This window comes from Archocentrus centrarchus, chromosome 4 (assembly GCF_007364275.1).
Source record: "Archocentrus centrarchus isolate MPI-CPG fArcCen1 chromosome 4, fArcCen1, whole genome shotgun sequence".
Lineage (NCBI taxonomy): Eukaryota > Metazoa > Chordata > Actinopteri > Cichliformes > Cichlidae > Archocentrus > Archocentrus centrarchus.
The window spans coordinates 25,757,436-25,766,228 of NC_044349.1; the positions used below are offsets into that span (position 1 = coordinate 25,757,436).

At 39.7% G+C, this 8,793-nt stretch overlaps 1 long non-coding RNA gene across 2 annotated transcripts in view; it reads right to left on the bottom strand.

Moving 5' to 3' along the window:
• The window catches only part of LOC115779660 (uncharacterized), a 42,258-nt gene extending 35,967 nt beyond the window's left edge, over window positions 1-6,291 (bottom strand). The window contains exon 1 of one of the 2 annotated variants that reach the window (XR_004019914.1): window positions 6,219-6,291. This is a non-coding gene — a long non-coding RNA (uncharacterized LOC115779660). Of the gene's footprint in view, window positions 1-1,091; window positions 1,284-6,218 lie in introns of those variants that run through there. The other variant, XR_004019913.1, reaches the window with a different exon arrangement.
• Window positions 6,292-8,793: the final 2,502 nt, after the last annotated feature.

Sequence of the window (8,793 nt, forward strand, 5' to 3'; positions counted from 1 at the left end):
TAATTTGCCTTAGTCCTGAACCTGTTGCATGGTGAAAGAAAGAAAGAAAGAAAGAAAGAATAATAATTTAAATATATATATATTCTCCAAATCAATTACCTAATTTTGTTTGTTAATTATTTCATTTCAAAATAATGAAGCGAGTAGCACACTCAAAATTTTATATTTTTAAATGTGTTGTTGTATATAATACGATAAATCTGGTTACTTTAAGTATTATGAGTATTCCTATAGCAACAAGTCTCTTGTCTCTTAAAGTGTAAATCCTGCACATTAGTGTTTTGTTGAGTGTTGCAGAAAAATATTTTGCAAAAAATAATTAAAATATAATATAGTATAATAAAAATAATGATAATAATAAAAATAAATAACCAAATAAATTAGGGGAACAATTGGTTGTTTCCGTGAATTTTGTAGTTCTATATACTTATCTGCAATGGCCTGATTAATTAATTTCACACTGTAGCCCCGGAGAACATTTTCCCACAAACAAGTGACCGGGGGGGGGGGGGGGGGGGGGGGGGGGCGAGAAGACGAAGAAAGAAAGAAAAAAAAATCGCCCAAAGAAAGAAAGAAAGTCAACATCAAGTTCAACAACGTGCTGGTGCTCATTAGCATCACAATGCTGTCTGGGAGCACACAAGTCTTCTTAACAAGAGGCTCTGGCGTCAAGTCCCTCCACCTCCCGGCCAAGGGGACATTTTCCCAGGCTCTGCTAACAATCACACAACTGTTTGCTTTATAAACGCCAGCTCTGGGGCCACTAAGCCCGCCTCATCAGCGCTCAATGGATGGGCCCGCTAATATGAGATGGAACGACCGGCTGCCACTCATCACTTAGAGCTCACCATAACTGACAGTGAAATTTTCAGTTTAATTTGAACAACTAGGTAACCTATAACCTATAATAAAACTATATTATTTCTTTTCTACCTACATATATAAATGCTATTATTATTATTATTATTATTACTACTATCGCTTTGTGTTGTAGGTGCTGTTGAAATATGCTAGTCAAGCAACCTCATTCCCCATAGTCTCAAGGTTAAGACTAGCTGACCTTAAATAAATCATACCAAAAACATACTTACAAGTTATAGACTCAGAGTAAATCCCGCATCTCCAGTTCAAGTCCATTCAGTGTTTTAAGGCAAGTTTCTATCGGTCATCTCTCAAGTGTAACCAAACTATAAGAGCCCAAAGTCCAAGGAGAAAGCCAATCGACGAACAAGCCTTCGCAGATCGAGAGTAAAGCTACAGAATAAGTTGATCCAAACCCAAATAAATGCTTTTTTTTTCTTTTTTTTTTTTTTTTCTTAGCACTGTCATTACTTCTGCATAAGCCAAGGCCGAGGTGATACTGCTGGCAGCATCCTACTCCGGCTTTCTCCTCCCCAGTCTCGGATGACAGTATGCGGTGCTGCTGCGTCGCCGGTCTCCTCCTCCTCCCTCTCTCTCTCTCTCTCTCTCTCTCTCCCCCTCCCTCTCTCTCTCTCTCTCTCTCTCTCTCTCTCTCCCCCTCCCTCTCCCTCTCTCTCTCTCTCTCTCTCATGCACACATAACGCCCGGTGTGCACGACGTGTACAGAAACTCAAACATTCTTCGTTGACCATTGTGAACTCCATTGTTATGCTGAATGACGGGTCTCTCTTTCTTTAGTTGCATCCAGCATTTGATGTACGTGGTGAGCCAAAACGTGCAGTCTCCGTGGCTTCTGGAGAGAGCTCAAGAGTAGGAGGGGAGGAAGGAACCAGAGAGAACAATTTGGAGACAAATGCAGATGCAGACTTCAAATTTGGGTTTACCGGCATCAGCCTTTTTATGGTAGCATTTTTTTTTATGGCAAAAAGGTTTTATGTGGCATGAAGAATATTCTCACACTCTCCATCCCCTTCTAGCTCCATCTTTCTTCTCGCCTCTTCATGGTCATCTACATACAGAAGTCCCGATGGCCAGAACAAAAAATAATAATAATAATAATAATTTTTGGGCAGTGTCACCGGCATCATCTGGATTGAGCAGTGATCTCCACACATTGCTTGACTGAAGCACCTGTGACAACATCTTACATGCGGGAAGACCGAGCCAGACCGAGCAATAAAGCACAATAAAACCTAAACCTCTAGCGATTTATACGCGGTAGTTTCCGTGCGCTTAAAAGCTTACTACAGGATTAACGCGTTAAAGGCAAACGATTTATAAGACGTGGAGACGATCAAAGAAGAGCACACATCAGCGTTGTGTGGTGCTGTTGCCGCAGCCTTAGCAGCGCAAAGAGATGCTTCCCCAGAGCTCCAGTGGGTCACGTTGCTTTACGTGGTGCGACGTCTTCTTCTCTGAGCGTAACAGAGCGCACGGTGGACACTTGTGTGCCAAATGTAGACCTCAGAGCTGATAAAAATGCCGAATTCCGCGTGTTAAAAACAAATTCACATTGCAGAAGCATATACAGAGGAGAGTCAATGATAAGTGGTACAAAAAGAGACATAGGAAAGAGCGTGATTCTTTGCGTGCTTACGTCAGCCGACGGGGTAGATTATTCCAAATGTGTTATCCAATAGACTGCGCGTGGCATACAGGGTTAATATTCAGAGCCTAGTTCACGAGTTCAAAAGACTGATTTCTGTTGTAATGCTGCTTTATTCCATCTGCATTTATCTGGACACGTGTTTGGCTTATGGTCATATTAATAGGAATAGAAATTTTTACATTTTTTGTTCCTCTAAATTACATTTTTTCCCTTAAATCTTATGTGCGTGTAAATGTAAGTGTTCAAAAGTCAGAGTTTACCAAAATCAAAATAAATAAAATATAATAAATATAATTTGGTTGGTTCGAAATATGAAAGCAGAAAAAAAAACCCCAGAGAAAACCAGCTTAGTAGACCATTCAAAGTAAAACTGGTGAAAGCCAGGCCAAGGAAAACTAATCATAATCATCATCATCATTATTATTATTAGCAGACGTCGTGAGAGCAGCAAGAGCATTATTATGAAAATAAATCAGACTTACAGACTGAGCTCAAGCTGCATTTTCCTATTTATGGAAATCCAGACAACACAGTGTGGATCAGAAACGAGAGGTTGTTTTTTTGTTGTTGTTGTTGTTTTGCTTTGTTTTGTTTTGCTTTTTAAATCTACAGACCTGCGTTCATACTTTACCTGGGTCACGGCTGTCTCTGGACGTCGAGTGCTCTTACGGTTAAAGATTTCAGTGAGAAATCGTATGTCGCTTTGTTGTTCTCTAAATATATCAACAGAGTGTCAAGATTTTCCTTACCCGTCCGCCACGTATAAGTGTATAATGACGGTCAATTAAATCAAAGTGAATCGCTAATCTCATAACTGTGGCCCTTAATGAGGCCCGCACATCCACACTTCTTTGCAAAGCATTCGAGCTAAACAGCGTCACCTAACGGCAACAACTCAGAGCTGCAACTCGGGCCTGCATGCCTAATATCTCCGGCCTACGTCCACAGCACGTTGCAAACCGCATAAAACGGCATATAACCCCGTGACAACAATGTAATGGGAGTACGGCCGCTAAATAGAAACTGTAGGATGCATCAAAACTATTCAGCGCTGCAGATTTAGTGACTGTGTAACTGCTAGTGTAACTGATAGGCCTCATATTTTGTGTTTATTTGTATTCAAATTAGAAGACATGCACAAAAATTGTGGAGATTATTAGTGTCACTCTAATGGAGGTGCATAATATTAGTTGCTCATGGCATCAAGATCCATGTTGAATAATTGTTGTATTAAATAATATCCATGCATGGGCCTACATGATGCTGCAGAATTGTCTGCAGGGCATTTCATTCGTTTGATTCTCTACAGCACTGGAGAAAAAAACGTGAGTGATCTTAGTGAAAATGCTTTGAAAATTAGAGGCTTCAAACCGAAATAGGGGCGCATGAAAATGCGTAATCATTTTAGCAGAATGACCCGCAGTCATCTTTTAAAGCAGCAGTAGCTTCGTTTTCAAAGTCCGTAAGCTGTAAAATCATATCTAGAATGTGCAGTTACCTAATATTAAAGGGCGTTTATGTTTTACAGAGAGAGGAGAGGAACGGTTGTATCTTGTTGCACATTTTCGTGTTTTTTGTCTGCAGCAGCAGAACGTTTCTATTAACACAAAATAATGACACGCATATGCACGTCTGGATGCCGAATATTTACCTTAGTGGCGATTATACTGAACTAATGCAAATTTACGTACATTTTAAACTGAAATTTACTGGGATTATTTCAGACTTTTAACATTATATCGCCAAGTTTGACTCTAAAGGAAAAAATTAATTTTATTTTTAAACGTGGGTCATTTTCTTAGTATAATGTGGCGTTTATTTAGCCCTTTAATACAGACTTGTTATATCTGGACAATGGAAAAATTAATAAATGGTTTTTGTGACGTGAGTCTAGCAATTCAACACAAATGCATGAATGTTTAATTTGAAGAAAAAGACAAACAAAGTGCTTCTTTTTGTCTTTCAGAGTTTAAGAATATTCTAGGGTAGAAGACTGTACGGTAGAAATATACGGTCCAATAGAGAATGCATTAGAAAATAGAAGTTAAAAAATCGTCTTCAAAGGCAGTAAAATTGTACAGGTCAGGGAAATAGCCAATATGGTGCCATATCACCAATTAAAGTTTATGGAATATAATTTACCTACTGAGTAATGGTGTCTAGTTCAACATGTGTTTCCCATGTAAGCTCCTTCTGTTTGAATTTTGCATGAATCTACATTTGCAAAGACTTTACAAAATACTAAATACACTTATTGGTTGAATAAAAAGTTGATTTATTTAAAAAAAATTATTTTGATAACACCCAGCTGGGATAGGCTCCAGCCCCCCGCGACCCTGAACAGGATGGATGGATGGATGGATTTTCATAACACATTTAGTGGTGCTCACAAATTTGTTAGTTTCATAAATGGGACGTATTTTTTTCTCACAAATCTCAAATCTCGGATTTACAGACTGTAAAGTCTAATGAGAAGTTTGTTCAAATCCTGCTTATTCAAACTGCAGCCAACTTCCCCTTAAAATCATTCATTCCTGTCAGGTTTGTATGGCTGTCATCATGCGTGACTACACTGAGCTCTGTTGGGTTCAATTGTTAATAACTGACCGATTCAAGTGGCCACTTCTGGGAATTGTAATGGCCGCTCTTCAAAGAGGCCTGACCTGACACTGAAGCAGCGGTGTCAAAGGTCACACATGAAGACCAACAGGAAGCCAATATTTGTCCTTCAGTCTGTCATGCCCCCAAATTAGCGCCTAAGAGCTGCAGTTAATTGTAATAAGTTGTTTTGTGTTGGTGGAAAGCTTTGATACTCCCAAAGGGTTTAAAACTGTCAAATCTAAATTAATAATAAATCTGGCGGTTTAAGAGACATGTTTTGCGAGTTATCCCACCAGTTTGAATGGTTCAGATTCGGAATGGTATCATCATGTCTGGGCAACATTTTGTTTAGTCTGAAAAGCTCGAACGTTTCCATCTTGATTGTTGTCCAATTGGAAAAAGCAACTTCTGAGAACTTCAACCCTCTGAACTCCTTCGGTTGTGGACTGAACAGAATTCTTTGTAACATCATACAGCTGAAGATATTTTATAATAAAAGGTTATTTTCTCAATTATATATACTTGCTGTGGTGATGGGAGAATTAGTCACTGATAGTGAAATCCATGCTTTACTGTTTATTGTTTGTTTGTTTGTTTTTTAGAAATAGCAGCACATATCAAATTTAATTATTTCAACAACATAAATAAATAATAATTTTGGCATTGCAATATCAAATAGCTCAGTTGCATTCTCCGTCAGTTGAGAATTAGTGGCCAGCTTTTCAGTGTCTGGGAAAGGACATTAGAACTTCCTGCATTGGGCTGCCATGCCCACGCAAAGCCCTGTGCAGCCCTGAAATGATCAATTGGCCTAATGCTAAATCTTTCAAAGGGTCAGCAGTTCGTTGTATTAATAAAATCAATCACGTCGAGACTCGTAAAAACCCACTCATAACACATCAGGATAGAAACTTCAGGTATCACGTGCACTTCATCACTCCAACATCAACAAACCTCACTTTCATGAATGTAACAGAAGCGATCAGATCATTTAAAAAAGACTAAACGTACTGTGCAAAGATTAAATTTATTCAAAACGAATCGCTAAAACAAATTCTGCGCGTAATGAAAAACCCATTCAACTTACATTTCAGCACCTGCTTCTGGTTCTTGATCCTCGGACTGAGGGGGAGATGCTGGTCCATTCTCCACCATGTGGAAACAGAGGGACGGTCTTGCTGCTTTCCTGGTTTAATTGGGAACAGGCTGGAGTTTATGCAAATGAGCGCTGACATCAGTTCGAGCAGCCCCCTCTCCATAAAGGAGGAGAGCAAAGGGCCAAAGTCGCGCCTCTTTTCCCAGGCAATTCCGTCGGTCAAGTTCAAGCGCAGCGACAGTCATTCAGAATATGTGACTGCACAGAGCAAATTTAGGAGAGTTTAGGAATGCAACAAAACGCCTTACATTAAAAAAATAAATAAAATACGAGTTTCACCAACATCACTTTCTGCTAGTTTTATTTAATTTTTGGCAAAAGGAAAAATATGTTCTGACGCATTTCATTCAAGTCTTATGATGTTTCAAGTCTGATGATGTTTCACACCATCTGAGTTTTCATTCCAAAAGTCAAAAGTCCCCCATAGGGCTGACAAAATATGAGAAACTCTTCCTGGAGTAGAAAGATGAGGTGAGTCTTGGTAAACGTTGCATTTATTAAATTTATATAACTGAGAATCTGAGATAAATCGCGAGACCACGAGCTGCAACTCAGAGTCAGGAGCAAGGTTTATCTTCGGCTAATTAAGTGTAACCTTGTTTTCCTTTGGTGAAAAGAGGTTAAAGACAGACGTGTAAAAAAAAAAAAAAGGCCCTGAAGCGCCAGATTAGTTATTTATTTTTGTGCTCACTTGTTCATCATTCGTCTGTGCGGGCGAGTGGATGATCCATGGGATCATCGATCCTGCTGGAAACACAAGCACTCGCTGAACAGAATTAGCGTCGTACATTTGCGTAATTACAATCTAAAGTGTGCAATCATTCATGTCGCCCAAATCCAGAAACCGTGTGAGGAGAAGCCGGAGTAAGAGCTTAACGCATCACAGCAGAATCAGGCTGAGCCAGTTCTCCCGTGTTTGTCTCTGAATCTGAAAACAGATGGCCATGATAGGTCAGTGAACATGCAGAAGTAAGGCCACTGCGCATCTTAAAGGCTTCGTTTGTAGGTGAGACACAACAGGTGTGGGACAACATTGTTTTTATCATAATATAAGCTTTTATAAAGAGCAGCTTTTTGGTAAGTAATCTCTGTTAGATTTTTCCAGTCAGCCTCCTTCACAGAAGACGTGCTTTCTAAATAACAGCAGGAGAGGAAAGCACAGGTTTGCATGATGATAATAATGATCTGGTCCTGATCTGGTGCATGATGGTTGGCTCACTACTGCATTCAAGAACAGAGACATTTTGAATGCAACATCTCTGCTTTTCCTGTTGCAACAAGACAAATTAGCTCGAGTCTGCAGGGCTGACTCAAAAAAAAAAAAATGTAGTTTTTCATTATTAATGTAAATTAATCACCAGTGCACATGATAAACAAATGCTATTTGATTATCCTGAAGGGAAAAAATAATCTGAGTACCACATTTGCAACCTATGATAGTGTTTGGTTTATGCACAGTGTAGGAACTGATATGGGATCAGATTTTTTTAAAAAGACAATGTTTCAGCAGTGAATCACCTTTACAGATGCAGTGCCATCTTTCCTGTAAACATCCTCGTGATACATGTGTCTGGTAATTAACAATCATGAGTCTCACTACTCTTTTAAATAAATCCCTGTGACAAAGCAGTTCTGGCCCTCTGTAACTGGTTCCCACACAGCAGAGGAGGCAGCAGTTAGGAAAGAGACAAAAAGGAAAAGAGCGGGGAAAATGAAGGGAGACGAGAGAGATGGTGGGGGGAGTGTTTCCTTTGACGGGGCACCATTGCAATATTTGCATATATTCAAATCAGGTGATGAATGTCATGCATGAGGGTGAACAAAGACAAGCCAATGGGAGGGCTGCGTCCCTGTTGCAGGCTCAGAAGCAGCCGCTGGTATCCCAGCAGCGCCCTGAGAGAAATACGGGGAAGTGGTGTGGGAACCAAGAGGCCCCCCGAGCTGAGCAGAGGGAGGGGAGCCACTTGTAGTCTGTGGTGAATTTGCATTTTATTTGTGTCCATTTTCCTCAGTAATTTCTGCCCCAGCACTTCAACCACAGATGGCTAACACAGGAAGAGGGATTTGCATTTGTGTCAAAGATGATAATGATGGACGTGCTTTCCACCCAGACAGAGACATTTCGCCTCTTGGTGAGACTGACATTTTAATGTCTGGACAAATATACAAAATATTTAAGTAATTTCTGTTTCCTTTTGTTTACGATCATTGCAGATGCAGGCATTAGAAAAGTACAAGTTCGCTTGATGTCAGGATGATCTATAAATGTTGTACTATCCACATGCAAAAAGCCAGAAATTACTCAGTGTGTATTTTATAACTCAGCAGCAGTGAGAAATGACTTAACAAATACCTCTATGTCTTAAAAGCTGATATGCAAAAGTGAAATTCTAATTAAAACTCTCATTAATCTCACCAACTAAGTGCCTGAAGGTGTAGGCTGGAGGTGCATCATAAACACCAGTCACCCACATAGAGTTTGATATTGAGCTGAACCACTAATTTC